General features: G+C 39.2%; 1 pseudogene; it reads left to right on the forward strand.

Moving 5' to 3' along the window:
- Positions 1 to 4207: 4207 nt before the first annotated feature.
- LOC103732285 lies at positions 4208 to 5941 on the forward strand (annotated as a pseudogene).
- Positions 5942 to 13417: the final 7476 nt, after the last annotated feature.

A 13417-nucleotide genomic window follows, 5' to 3' on the forward strand; every position in this document is an offset into this window, starting at 1 on the left:
TTACACCTTCCTGAAGAGTTCAGGAAAGTGGACAGACTTACAGAGACCAACATGACTGTGGCTGGTCCAGAAGGTCTGCAGAGATCTGTGCTAGTTCCAGGTAGGAAATATTCGCTACCTCATTAACACACCAGGTATTCCACCCATCTATTTAACATAACTTAAGGTGAACCTGCCTTCTTAGGAATGGTCCTATCACCAGGTAATTGACCACTGAGACTGGAAAAGTAGGTCCTCCAACAGATAGACTAGTGATTTTTATAATCTTGGCCAGTTAAATTTAAGGGACTTTTTGCTACTCTAACAGTAATGCCAAACAGATTAAAAACTAAAATGTATGAAAAATGAAAATTATCTAGAATAGAGAACTGTTTTGCAAAAAATATTGCAAAGATTTAGACAGAAAACACTGAACACTTTGGCAAGCCACTAATTGAGGTAAAATATTCTAAGTCTCCCAGAACTCTGCTATTGTGCTAATATTGCTTGGTGCTCCATCCCAAAGGATCATGCATTAAAGGATTGGTACCAAAGGAACAATAATGGAAGCTGACAGGACATTTAAAAGGTACAGCCTGGTGGAAGGTCTTCAGGGTACCACCCAGGAACAAAATATCAGTACTGTGACCTGAGTTCTTGTGAATACAAGGTAATATACAAACTTGAACCTGGCTCCACTTAACTCTCTCTGACTTCCAGCTCAATATGTAAACCTTGCTGTCACTTGCCCTCCTGCCACTGCCATCTGCCATGATGGGCTACAGCTAATAGGACCCTCACTAGAGTTAATCTGCTGCCAGTGCAATGCCCTCTAGTCAACACAACTGTGAGCTGAACAAAAGTTTTCACTTTACAAAGTTAGACCAGCTCAGTATTATCATAACAAATTCTAATAAAAATTCAATAGTAGAAAATAAATAACCCATTAAATTGAACAAATGATTTGAACAAATACTTCCATAAGAGTCAAATGACTAATTAATGTGCTAAAATATGCTTAAATCCATTAAGTTTTGGAAATAGACAATAATTCAAATACCAATGGGGAATGCCACATGTGGCATAACAGCTGCAATTTAAATTTGACAATGCCAAGTGGTGGAAATTTCTTATGGTTCTGATAGGCAGTATGACATGTAATAATCACTTTGAATAACTTGTGATTTTCTTTTTTTTTCTTGTGATTTTCTTAAAAGGTTTAACATCTACTTTCTGGGGCTGACTATATAACTCAGCAGCTGAACACTTGCTTAGTGTGTATGAGCCCTGGGTCCGAGCCCTAGCACCATGCACAAAAATATCTATTCCCACAGGACCTAGTATACTTGCTTAAGAAAAATGAAAACATGCAATATAAAAACATGCCTGCAGGTTTACGGTGGCCTTAGTCCTACTAGTTCAAAACTGGAAACAGCTCAAATGCTTATCAATTAGTGATTGGGAACAAAACTACTCAAAAGGAGAATCATAAATTTACGTTATGTAGTGTGAAAAAAGCTTGACGTAAGGTTGCATAGTATACTTTTAATTCTTATGTGGTTGTAATCATAATTTATGCGTGTATAGGTCTCATTTTTTGAGAATTTCACATATCATTACTGAATTTATGCCATTTCTACCGCTCCCTCTCCCTAGTCCAACTCCTCCACATGCCCCACTCCTCTTAATTTTGTGAGTTCTTCTTGATTAGTATTGATATCAATACTAATATATTATAATATACATTATATATAATATATATATAGATATAAAATCTACTGAGTCCAGTGAGCTTATCCTTGGAGAAAACTGATTCTCCTTCCCCGAGCATAAGATTTGTAACTGGCAAACTAAGTTATGGTAATAGTATTCATATCAATTTGGACAATGTGGGAAATTACTATAAAGACATTTTGAGATAGAGAAATACTATAGCTATTCAGTAGGATATGGATAACATGTGTACATATTCCTTACATAAATAAACCCCAGATTTGTTTTCCAAATACACACGTATAAATACTTTGAACTTTTGTCTGGGTCCTTGTTATTTTTCAAGGTGTTAGACAATTTCCTACTCCTGAATAAAGCACTAATTTATTTGGTCAGCAAACGCAAGCCCATCTCTATTTAAAGAGAAAACAATTTTAATATTCTATAGTGGCATGAAGATCCTGCCTTGCCTGAAGAGTTCTGCCTAGCAATGCCGTAATAGATAACTCTGTTTCAAATAGGATTGCAGTTACTGAGTCAGATCAGAAGCATTTGCTACATTTATTTGCATTAACCAATAATCAAACTGGCCTTGGGGCTTAAGACTATTGGTGGAAGTCTCTACAGTCTACTGTGCTGATGAAATGACACAGTTTTCTGTATATACAGAGATAAGAAATAATTTTTTAACTTTATGGTCACTAGTACTGCTACAGAAAGATTTAGATAAGCATAGTCCCTGATAAGAAGGGATTTGCAATCTAGCATGGATAGTTTTGACTATCTCAATATCTGGAGGATTTTTTTAAATAACATTAAAAATACTAACCAATTCACAAAATGATATATGTTGATTCTCTTTGTATCCATTTTTGTTTTGTTGTTGCTGCTGTTTTTGCTTTTGTTTTGAGACACAGTCTTTCTGTAGCACCAGTTGGCCTGGAACTTACTATGTAGACAAGGATGGCCTTGATCTCACAGAGGTCCACTTGCCTCTCCCTCCCAAGAGCTGGCATAAAAGCAATGTGCATCCATTTTTATTTGTGTATTTGAAAATAGTGGATATGGAAAAATTATGGAAAATAAACAAAAAACATTGAATTTTTTCTTTTAATTTTTGACTTTATTTTTCAAGTAAAGACAGAATGAAGTGATATAAAGAAGGAAAGAAAAATAATGGAACAGGAAGGGTTAACTGGGATGGGATGGCAAGGCAGTGGAAGAAGTATGGGGCGGGATAACATTAAAGGCCTTTTGAAAAAGTCATACTACTCCTGTAGAATCTTCCCAACATATATATATATGAAGAGTTTAAATGGAGTTACTCTATAATGAGGTCACAGTGCCTCTACTAGATACCACAGGCTAACAAATAAGAAGCCCAGTGTCAGGAATGGGGTATGTCTTTTGGAGTTGTTGGCCAGTGGGGTCCCATAGATCCCTAAACATTACTGGCTATTGTAATTGCTGCTAAGCCCCCTCCAGAATGCAAGGACACCACATACTTGAGTCAGAGAACATAGAGGAATCAAACTGGTACTGACTGGAAGCTTCAGCTCTAATGAATAGTTTTTATACTGCTAAAGGTGCTGTGCATACTACCAGAAGAATGTTAAGCATGCTACCAGAATCCCAACAAAATGGAAGGGGGAGGTAGCCTCAAGAGTGCTAATCTCACCCTCCCTTGAAGTGATATTAACAACTGATAGCTGCTGGTAGGGGGAAAGTCAGGGTTTTCTTTTTTAATTCTTTGTTGCGGTTTTGTACATTTTATACAACAGTTCTTAATCAAAGTTAGACCCCCTCCCCTGTCCATGCTCACCCACGCCCTACCAGATGTCATGTATCCCACCATACATGTTAAATTCTATCTAGTCAAGCATTTGTACCTAGATGTCCTTCAGTGCAAATTCATCCACTAGAGTCTAGTTAGCCTATCTAGTCATCAGAAGTAATCAGTCTCCAAGAGTTTCTAGGATTGGGCCTCCCTGCCACCCATTTCCCTTATTCCACTCTGGGCCCTTGTCTGATTGAGTTGGCACGGATCCTGTGCTCGATGCCACCATTCAAAATTCCTTCTATGAAGCCAACATTACTCTAATACCGAAACCAGGTAAAGATACAACCAAAAAATAAAACTACGGACCCTTATCCTTAATGAACATAGATGCAAAAATTCTCAGCCGCATATAGGCACACATCAAAAAGATCATCCAACATGATCAAGTTGACTTTATTCCAAAGATGCAGGGATGGTTCAATACACGCAAGTCAATAAACATCATCAATCATGTAAATGAAAAAAGACAAAATTCACATAGTCAATAGATACAGAAAAGGCCTTTGACAAAATTCAACATGTATTGATGTTAAAAGTCCTAGAGGAGACATTCCATATCCAAGATGGCAGCCATCAGCAAGGAGAGACGTAGCTAAGGAGCTTGTGTGAGGCAAGGGGATTTTAACATTTCCAGAGAGCCTTTTGGGAAGAACAAGGCTACGTCAATAAATTAAGGAGAACAAAGAAAACTCCAGCCCTTCAGTAACGTCTGCAAACCTGGATCACACAAAACCATGCTGGTACTGGGATAAGAAAGACTTGGCGCATACACCCTCACAACTTGAAGGACTTGATCTGGCCACTGAGGCCTGGTACCACGGAGAAGGCACTCACTTCATCTTTGATGTGGGCACTCATTTGGGGCTTCACTATGATACTCTGGCAACTTGAATAATTTATTTTCATTGCTTCTATATGTTTCACTCCTTCAAGCAATGCCCAAGATATGTGATAGGAGCTTGTTGTCTCTTTCTGGCTGAGAAAGTAGAAGAAACACCAAAAAAAATGTAAAGATATGAAACCAGCTCATAGTTTATTAAATGACATCCAGTTTGGCCAGTTTGGAGATGATCCAATGGAAGAAATGATGGTCCTGGAGAGAATCTTACTGCAGACCATGAAATGTGATTTACAAGTAGAACACCCATACCAGTTCCAACTCAGATATATAAAACAACTCAAAATGTGATTAAAAACAAAATTTAAAAGTTGGTTCAAATGGCATGGACATTTATAAATGACAGTCTCTGCACCACCCTATCACTGCAGTGGGAATCAGAGATCATCACAGTAGCCGTGATGTATCTCACGGGACGTTTGTGCAAATTTGAAACACAAGAGTGGACCTCCAAACCCATGTACAGGAGACAGTGGGAACAGTTCGTTCAAGATGTCCATGTTAACGTTCTAGAAGACATCTGCCACCAGATCATGGATCTTTACTCACAAGGGAAACAACAGATGACTCATCACACCCCTCATCAGCTGCAGCAGCCACCATCTCATCAGCCTACACAAGTGCCACAAGTCCAATAGTCACAACCGTCTCAAGTTTCCGAACCAACCCAGCCTCAGCAGAAGGACTCCCAGGAGTCAGCCCAGCAGCAGCAGCAGCAACAAGAACAGCAGCCCAAGAAACCATACCCACAGCCTAGTCCTCCTCACCAGGCTAAGTGCGCTGTGGTGGTTGTTTCTCCCAAAGAGAACAAAGCCACAGAACCACCACCACCACTTAAAATTCCCAAACTTGAGATCGCTCCCCCACCATTGCCTCAAGCCCATCGGCCTCCAGACCGCACGCCTCCCCTTGCTGGTGCCTTAGGTGAGCCTGAGCCGCCTGGTCCAGTGGAAGCCATTAACCTCCCCAAATTCCAGATTCCTCCTCCACCCGGCCCCAGTACACCTGCCCCCACAGCTGCCACATCGGACCCCAGTCCTGCCCCCTTCCAGCTATGTGACTGGGATGTCTACCACCAGCTCCTACATGTCAGGAGAGGGCTACCAGAGTCGGCAGTCCATGATGAAGACTGAGGGCCCTTCCTATGGTGCCCTGCCACCAGCCTGCAGTCCACCTGCTCACCTTCTCTACCACCCCCACGTCTCTCCCCCTAACCCACCTCCATGCCCTGTCCCCCCAACTGCCAGCCTCCTTCCGGCCACCCAACATTCCTCCCTCTATTCCAGGCTCCACCTTCCCCTACCTACAACCCCAATTTCCCACCCCCACCTCCACCTCTGTCCCCCACCCATGCAGTCCCTCCTCACCCTCCTCCAGGCTTGGGCCTACCACCAGCTAGCTACCTACCTCCAGCTGTTTCCCCTGGAGGGCAGCCACCCATGCCCCCATCCATTCCTCCACCTGGCTTGCCACCTGTTGGGGGGCTTGGGACTGCAACCTGGATGAGATAACACAATGCTTTTTTCCCTTGTTTTATAACAAGAGTTGTCTAATCAACTTAGAAGAGTAAATTAAGTGGGTAAGCAGCAGGGCATATAATGCTAGACAGTTGCAGTGTGGAAGAAAGGGACCAGGCCCTTGGGATGAAATGGAGGTGGTCCTCCCACCTGGAGGATGGGGACAGACCTTTAGTGTGGCCTAGGCAGTGTCTGTGCTGTCTGACCATATCTGGTTTCAGCTAATGTCTGAGTCCTGCATTGGGTTACTTTATACTGGTATGAATGTTAACCAGCCATGTTGGCTCAATAAATAAGCTTCAGTAAGGAGTAACTTTCCTTCTAGAAACCAGTGCCTATTTTTCCTGGAAAGTTAATTTTCAGTAGTCTCGTCCTCCCATCTGCAGTTGTGCTGTTGTTTCATTTTGTGGCTTCTGTTCATGGCCCCCAGTAGGTCAGATGGGCCCCACTTAGTGTGTAGCTCTGTGTCTTCTGTTTTGCTATCTTGAAGGGGAGGGCTTTCTTCCCTCCATGGAGAAGAGAGAAATGTACTTGGAAGGTAATGTGTGTTTACATCCTTTGCAAAGTCCTATACATAGAGATATATTTTTTAAGAGTGAATGTAACAACATACTGTGAATTGCATCTTGGTTACAAATGAGAACCCTTCATCAGTTACCCAAATAAATCAGTTCTGAAACTAAAAAAGAAAAAGAAAAGAAGAAAAATGTCCTAGAGGGAATTGAACTGGAGGGAACATAAGCATTTCCATTAAAATCAGGAACCAGGCATGGCTGTTCATTATCTCCACTCCTTTTTAATATAGTGCATGAAACTCTTGCTAGAACAATAAGACAAGAGAAGGAAATTAAAGGAGTACTAAACAAATGGAGAGAAGACCCAAGACATTAAAATTAGAGATGAAAAAGAGACACTGCAGTGAAAATTCAGAAAATCCGTACAGCAGGTGAATCTCTGTGAGTTCCAGACTACCCTGGTCTACAAAGCGAATTCTAGGTCAGTCAGGGTTATACAGTGAGACTGTCTCAAAACAAAACAAAAATCAAAACCACATAACAAACCTGTGCTCCACTAAATTAGAAAGTCTAAGAAAAACTGATGAATTTCTAGATGCATATGACATTTCAAAACTAAACCAGGATGTGGTAAGTCATTTTAACATATCTATAATAAGCAATGATACTGAAACAGTAACAAACACTTTCCCAACTAAAAAGAAGCCTAGGACCAGAGAGATTCACTTTAGAATTCTACCAGAATTTCAAAGAACTAATACCAATGCTACTCATAAAATAGAAATGGAAGAAATGCTTACACACTTATGAAGAAAATATCAGCCAGATAACAAAATCAGATAAAGATACAGCAAAGAAATTATACAATAATCTTGTAGGCAAAAATTCTCAATAAAATATTTGTAACAAAGTTTAAAATAAAATCAAAAAGATCATTCATCGTGGGGCTGGAGAGATGGCTCAAAGGTTAAGAGGACTGGCTGCTCTTGCAGAGGATCCAGGTTTGATTTCCAGCACCCATGGCATCCAAAACTCCAGTTCCAGGGGAATCTGACACCCTCTTCTGACCTCCTTGGGATTTCATGACACAGGCGCACTTACATATGTGTAGGCAATATACTCATACACACAAAAATAAATTAAATGGCTAAGTTGACTTCATTTCATTGTTGCAGGGATGGTTCAAAATACATGTCAATAAATATAATTCATCCTTATGTGCAGATGTTACAATTCTATACAAAATAGATCCTGAAGAGTCCTAGTTGTAGCTACTAAACATTTTCAGCAAAGTAGCAGGATACAAAATTAGCATACAAAATCAATAGCCTTGCTATATACCAATGACAAACATATGGAAAAAGAAAACAAGGAAACACTCCCAAGCTGGGCATGGTGGCACACACCTTTAATCTCAGTACAGGAGGCAGAGGCATGCAGATCTCTGTAAGTTCGAGACCCTGTCTCAAAAAGACCAAAATAAATAAAAATTTTGAAAAAGAACAAGGAAACAATCTCATTGGCAATAGCCACAATAAATAAATAAATAAATAAATAAATAAATATAAATAAATAAATAAATAAATAAATAAATAAATAATGCCTAGAAATAAGCCTAAACAAAGAAACCAAAGACCTCAACAATGAAAACTTTAAGATACTGAAGGAAGAAATTGAGGAAATTGAGAGAGTTAAAGACGGAAAGACCTCCCATACTCATGGGTAGAAATAATCCATATTGTTAAAATGACCATCTTACCAAAAGAAATCTATGCAATTCCAATCAAAATTTCAGGGCCATTCCTTTCCAGTGTGCATACTCTCAGGTCATTCATACACCTCAGCAAACCCTCAGTTATCTTGGTAAATAAGCTCAGTAAATTCATTGGTTCCCCAGTAAAACTTTAATCAAACATTTATTTGATACTAGAACCTTAAGAGGGACTAAGCATTGCTTAATATCCCAAGGAAAAGCATTCTCACAATAGATTGAAAATTTATTTTTTAATGTTATTATGTCTCACAATTATTAAAAGAAGAAAATGAGAATGCAAAAGATGTTTAAGGATATGGGAATGGAGATATTTTCACAAAATAGAAAAAATGAGAAAGCCTAAGCAAGTGATGAAGGTCTGTGTAGGTTTGTTATGATATATAAAGGAAGAGACAAAAATAATATACCCATAATCTTACATTTCAAGGTCATAGTTTAGTCAACTAGTTTAAGGAACAAAAAATTAATCTAGTCAAGGTTTATCTGAGAACATTTGGGTTTTTTTACCCAAGCTTTATCTGCACAGCTCATGGTAATTAAAAGTATCAGACTGGTAGACCTAACCTTATTAGCTGTTTAACAGCCATACTTTGAGATCTATACTAATCTGGTCACAGGGACTTAAAGGACAGTTTTTGCCTTTTGCCTTCCAAGGTCGACTAAGTTCCAAGGGACTATGGAAATGTCCTGTAACTGTGGTGAGTCACCTCTCCTCTTGTTCAGAGAGGCCATGGAGATCCCACAAGATGGACTTGAACCAGTGTCTGGTCTACAAAGAGGAGGGTCAACTCAGAGGAAACATTTCCTCCATGCTTCTAAGTGAAACCAGCTATGGTCAAGCAGAATCTTTGACTTATCTTCACGTATATGGAACTGATAAAAGAAAGGAGCCAGGGGCTCCTCCCAAGCCCATGTGACCCCTGAGGAACAGATCCTCAAATGACCTTAAGTGTAAAAATAAATTGATTTATTTGGGCCAACTGTATGGTCTTAAATGCCCAAAAGGAAAGTATAACCAAAGAGTAAAGTCATCAGCATATTTCTTTAAGAGCTCAAGCAATTACACTTCTCAGATATTGGGCTTAAGTCCATATAAAAAGTTATTTAGACAGTTATTTCTCATTGATGATTCTGTTCTGAATCAGAAAGTGCTGCTCAGATACAAGACTTCAAACCTTGGTCTGCAATACTGTAGTGCCCACCTGTAGCTAAGAGAGATAACCTGCTATTGTTCTAAAATGATAACCAAATTTGTTTTCTCCCCCTATCTATTAGGCTTTGAGAGAGAACTGATAGTGATTCTAACCTCTCCAACAGCTATGAAAATGTCTGAAAGCAAATCCTGAATTCATCACTCTTGAGTCTAGCCATGGCAGACAAAAGAAAAATGAGGAGGAACCCAATAGAGGGATGCTTTTGGAAGCTCTCATGAAGAAATTCCAATGGACGGTCATATGAACATTTGAAATTTGCCCTGTTCTGCCTTTTTTCTAGTTCCCTGTCTAGAACTTGTAATACTAATTATTCTTGCCTTTACTTCTCCTTCACATCTCCTATTCACAATTCAAGGACCTTCTTTTCCCCCTAGAGATAAGAGTTATGCAATTTGGGAGTCTTTTAGATAGACCCGCTGAAGGGGTACTCCAATTGTTTCACACTGCATCCCTGTTCAGCATGGAAGAAGCCAGAGTGGTCTGTGTCCTGATTCCCTATTGGCAATTTGGGTAACCCCTTCATAAGATGGTGTGATAAGAATAGGAGGTAGGAATTGGCTAGGCAGTTAGTGTAAAAATACCCCAAAGTAGCCAGTTTCTTGGCTGGAAGTCAAAATGTCCTTGAGCCTCTTAGCAACATACTCTGTTCCAAAGGCCAAAAATGTCAAAAGTATTTGGGAGCTTGTATCTAATCCTTAAAAGATTTTAGAGCTACCTCTTCAGAGAGGGGAATGTTAGAGTAGCAAAAACCCCACTGAAAAAAAAAAAAGAAGAGTACGTGAAGTTATCAGAAAAAAGTGATGGAGCAATATGGGAGGAGTTGGAGTGGAGGGAGTGGGTATGAATTTGATCAAAACACCTTATATGCTTATATGCCTGTATGAAATTCTCAACAAATTTTTTTTTAATTTCAAGGCCATTCTTCACAGACATAGAAAATAAAAGGCTCCAATTTTATATGGAGGCACAAAAGACCTAAGATAGTCAGAGCAATACTCAACAAAAAAATATGGTGGGAAGCATCACCATACTTGATTTCAAGTTATACTGCAGAACTGTCGTAATAAAAACAGAATGGTACTCCACAAAAATGGATACATAGATAAATGAAATGGAATAGAGGACCCACATATAAGTTCACATAGCTGCAGCTGTCTGATTTTTGACAACAATGCCAAAAAACATACATAGGAAAAAGGAAAGCATCTTCAACAAATTGTTCTGAAAAACCTTGATTTCAACATGCAGAAAACTGAAACTGGATCATTACCTCTCACTTTGCACAAGACTTGAATTCAAATGGATCAAGACTTGATACCCTGAAATGCTAGAGGAAAAAGTAGGGAGTACCTTTCAACTTATAGGCATAGGTAAAGCGTTCTAAATAGGACTCTGGTAGCTCAGGAATAAAATCAATGCTTGAAAATCATTTTCCAAGACTAGAGAGATGGTTCACCAGTTAAGAGCACTGGCTGTTCTTGCAGAAGATCCAGATTCGATTCTCAGTACTACACGGATGCAGTTACATAGATGCAGGCATAACACTCAAACACATAAAAAATAACAATAAAAAATCTTTAAAGAAAATCATTCCCATGTAACTAAAAACTTTTGTACAACAACAACAACAAAAAAAAACAGTCATCAACCAGAGTGGTAACCCATAGAATGGGAGAATATCTTTCCAATTACACACATCTGACAGAGGTTTAGAATACACACAGAACTGAAAAAACTTAACACCAAGAAAGCAAACAACCTAATATAAAAACAGACTATAGAGCTGATGAGAAAGTTCTCAAGATAAAAAATACAGGTGGCTAGAAAAGATTTTATAAAGTGTTCAACATCAACGGAGAGTAGATTAAAACTATGTTAAGAATCCATCTCACCCCAGTCCAAAAGAGCTATCACCAGGAATACAAATGACAGCAAATACTGGCAAGGATGTGGGAACCCTTGTACATTGTTGGTGGGAGTGTAAACTAGTACAATCACTTTGAAAATAAATTTGGATTTTTCTCAAAAAACTAGAAATAGATCCACAGTATGACCCAACTATACCACTTTGGAGCATATACCCAGGGGACTTTATATCCTAATATAGAGATAGTTGCACATCCATGTTCATGGCTACTGCATTCACAATATCTAGGAAATTGAATCAATCTAGATATCCATCAATTAATCAATGGATAAAAAAGTAGTACATTTATGCAATGAAAATTTTCAGCTGTAAAGAATGAAATTTTGAAATATGCATGAAAATGGATGAAACTGGAAGAAATTATACTCAGCAGGGTAACTCAGACCCAGAAAGACAAACTTCACATGTTCTCTGTCATATATGAATTCTAGATTTTAATATTTTGTTTTGTGTGTGTTTAACTTAAATTACAAACAGAAGCCATGAAACTAGAAAAGGGACTACATTAAAGAAGGGGGTTTCTTATTTTCTACACAATGAATAGTTGTTGGCCTCTGTGCTAATTGCCATCTGCTGCAAAAAAAAGTTTCTCTGGTGAAAGTTGAAAGATGTACTAATCTATGGGTGTAATAAGTCATTGAGGAGTCAACTTAATACTGCATCCATTTAGCAGGATAATAGTAATAGGTTCTCCAACCTGTGATCTCTCCAGTCACAAGTTGCTAGACCTTGTAATAGTGCTAGGGATATTCTCCATCTTGTGGAGCAGGCCCTAAATACAAGGAGAAAGTGGTTGGTTACTGCCATAACATTCATGCCACTGTTATATCAATGGACATATCTGACTAGGCCAGTTCTTACTGTAGCTCACAAGGTTCATAGCTAAGAAAGGTTGATGATTACATTTATCTTCTGGTAGCATATATAGCACCTCTGAGCACTATGAGCTCTGAGCTAGGCATTAGAGATGAAGCTTCAAGGTCAATACTGGTTTGATTTTTCCATATGTATTTGGTGACTCATATAGATAGAGTCTTCACTGATAGGGTTTTACCATCAAATTCTGGAGAGTCAGTAAGAGCAATGGCAATAACCAGTATTACTTGAGGGACCTTGAGTCCTCCCTGGTCAACAAATCCAAAAGAGGGAACACATTTCTGACTTTAGGCTTTTGTTTGCTATACTGTGGTATCTGGTAAGGGCACTATCACCCCATTACAGGGTAACTCTGTTTAATCTTTTTTGTGCATGTCTGTGTGAATATTTTAAGAAGCTTCTACAGTGGTAGGTTTCCATTTGCCTTTTCCGAAAGGCTTTAGTGTTAGTTATCCTTTCCTTTACTGCCTGCTCTACCCTGAACTTCCATTCCCCATCCTATTTAACCCTTCCTATTCCATCATTCCCCTATCCCCCTTTATATCATTGTTTTCTATCTCCTTCCCAGGAAGACTCCCTCCCATGGCCCCTTACTAGTTTCCTGACCTCTTGGAATTTTCCAGTTGAAACATACATACCAAAGGATTCAAAGCTAGCATTCAAATATGATCATGTGATGTTTGTCTCTTTGGGTCTAGGTTACCTCATGTGGAGGGTGGCTTCAGGCCCCATGGATGGAAGGGTCATGAGGAGCCAGGAGATCAAAAGATTCATGGAGCTGCTGGAAAATGAGACATATTTTATTTTCTCTTGGCAAGGGCACATGGGTTGTTAAGCAGTATATCCTTTGTCACAAGGATTTTTTTTAATAGGAAATCAGAGAAAGGTGGCTTCTTGTAAAAACTCATTATATAACAGATTGTGTCACTGTTTGCTTTTGGGGTCCCCAGACATCTGATGTCTGTTATTCTGTGCTGACTAATAGCCTTCCTGATGTCTAGTGCTAACCACCTTGGCCCACGACAGAAATCCATATCAGTACCATGCTGTCTAAACATAAACAACCCCTCACAGCCTTGAAATCCAAGCCCCAGGGCTCATTAGCATTTAAGGAGCTTGGGGACAAGAGTTGGAACGGTACATCTCAGAGAAATAATTCTCAGT

The sequence above is a fragment of the Nannospalax galili genome, unplaced genomic scaffold (assembly GCF_000622305.1).
Source record: "Nannospalax galili isolate Female #2095 unplaced genomic scaffold, S.galili_v1.0 scaffold1395, whole genome shotgun sequence".
NCBI lineage: Eukaryota > Metazoa > Chordata > Mammalia > Rodentia > Spalacidae > Nannospalax > Nannospalax galili.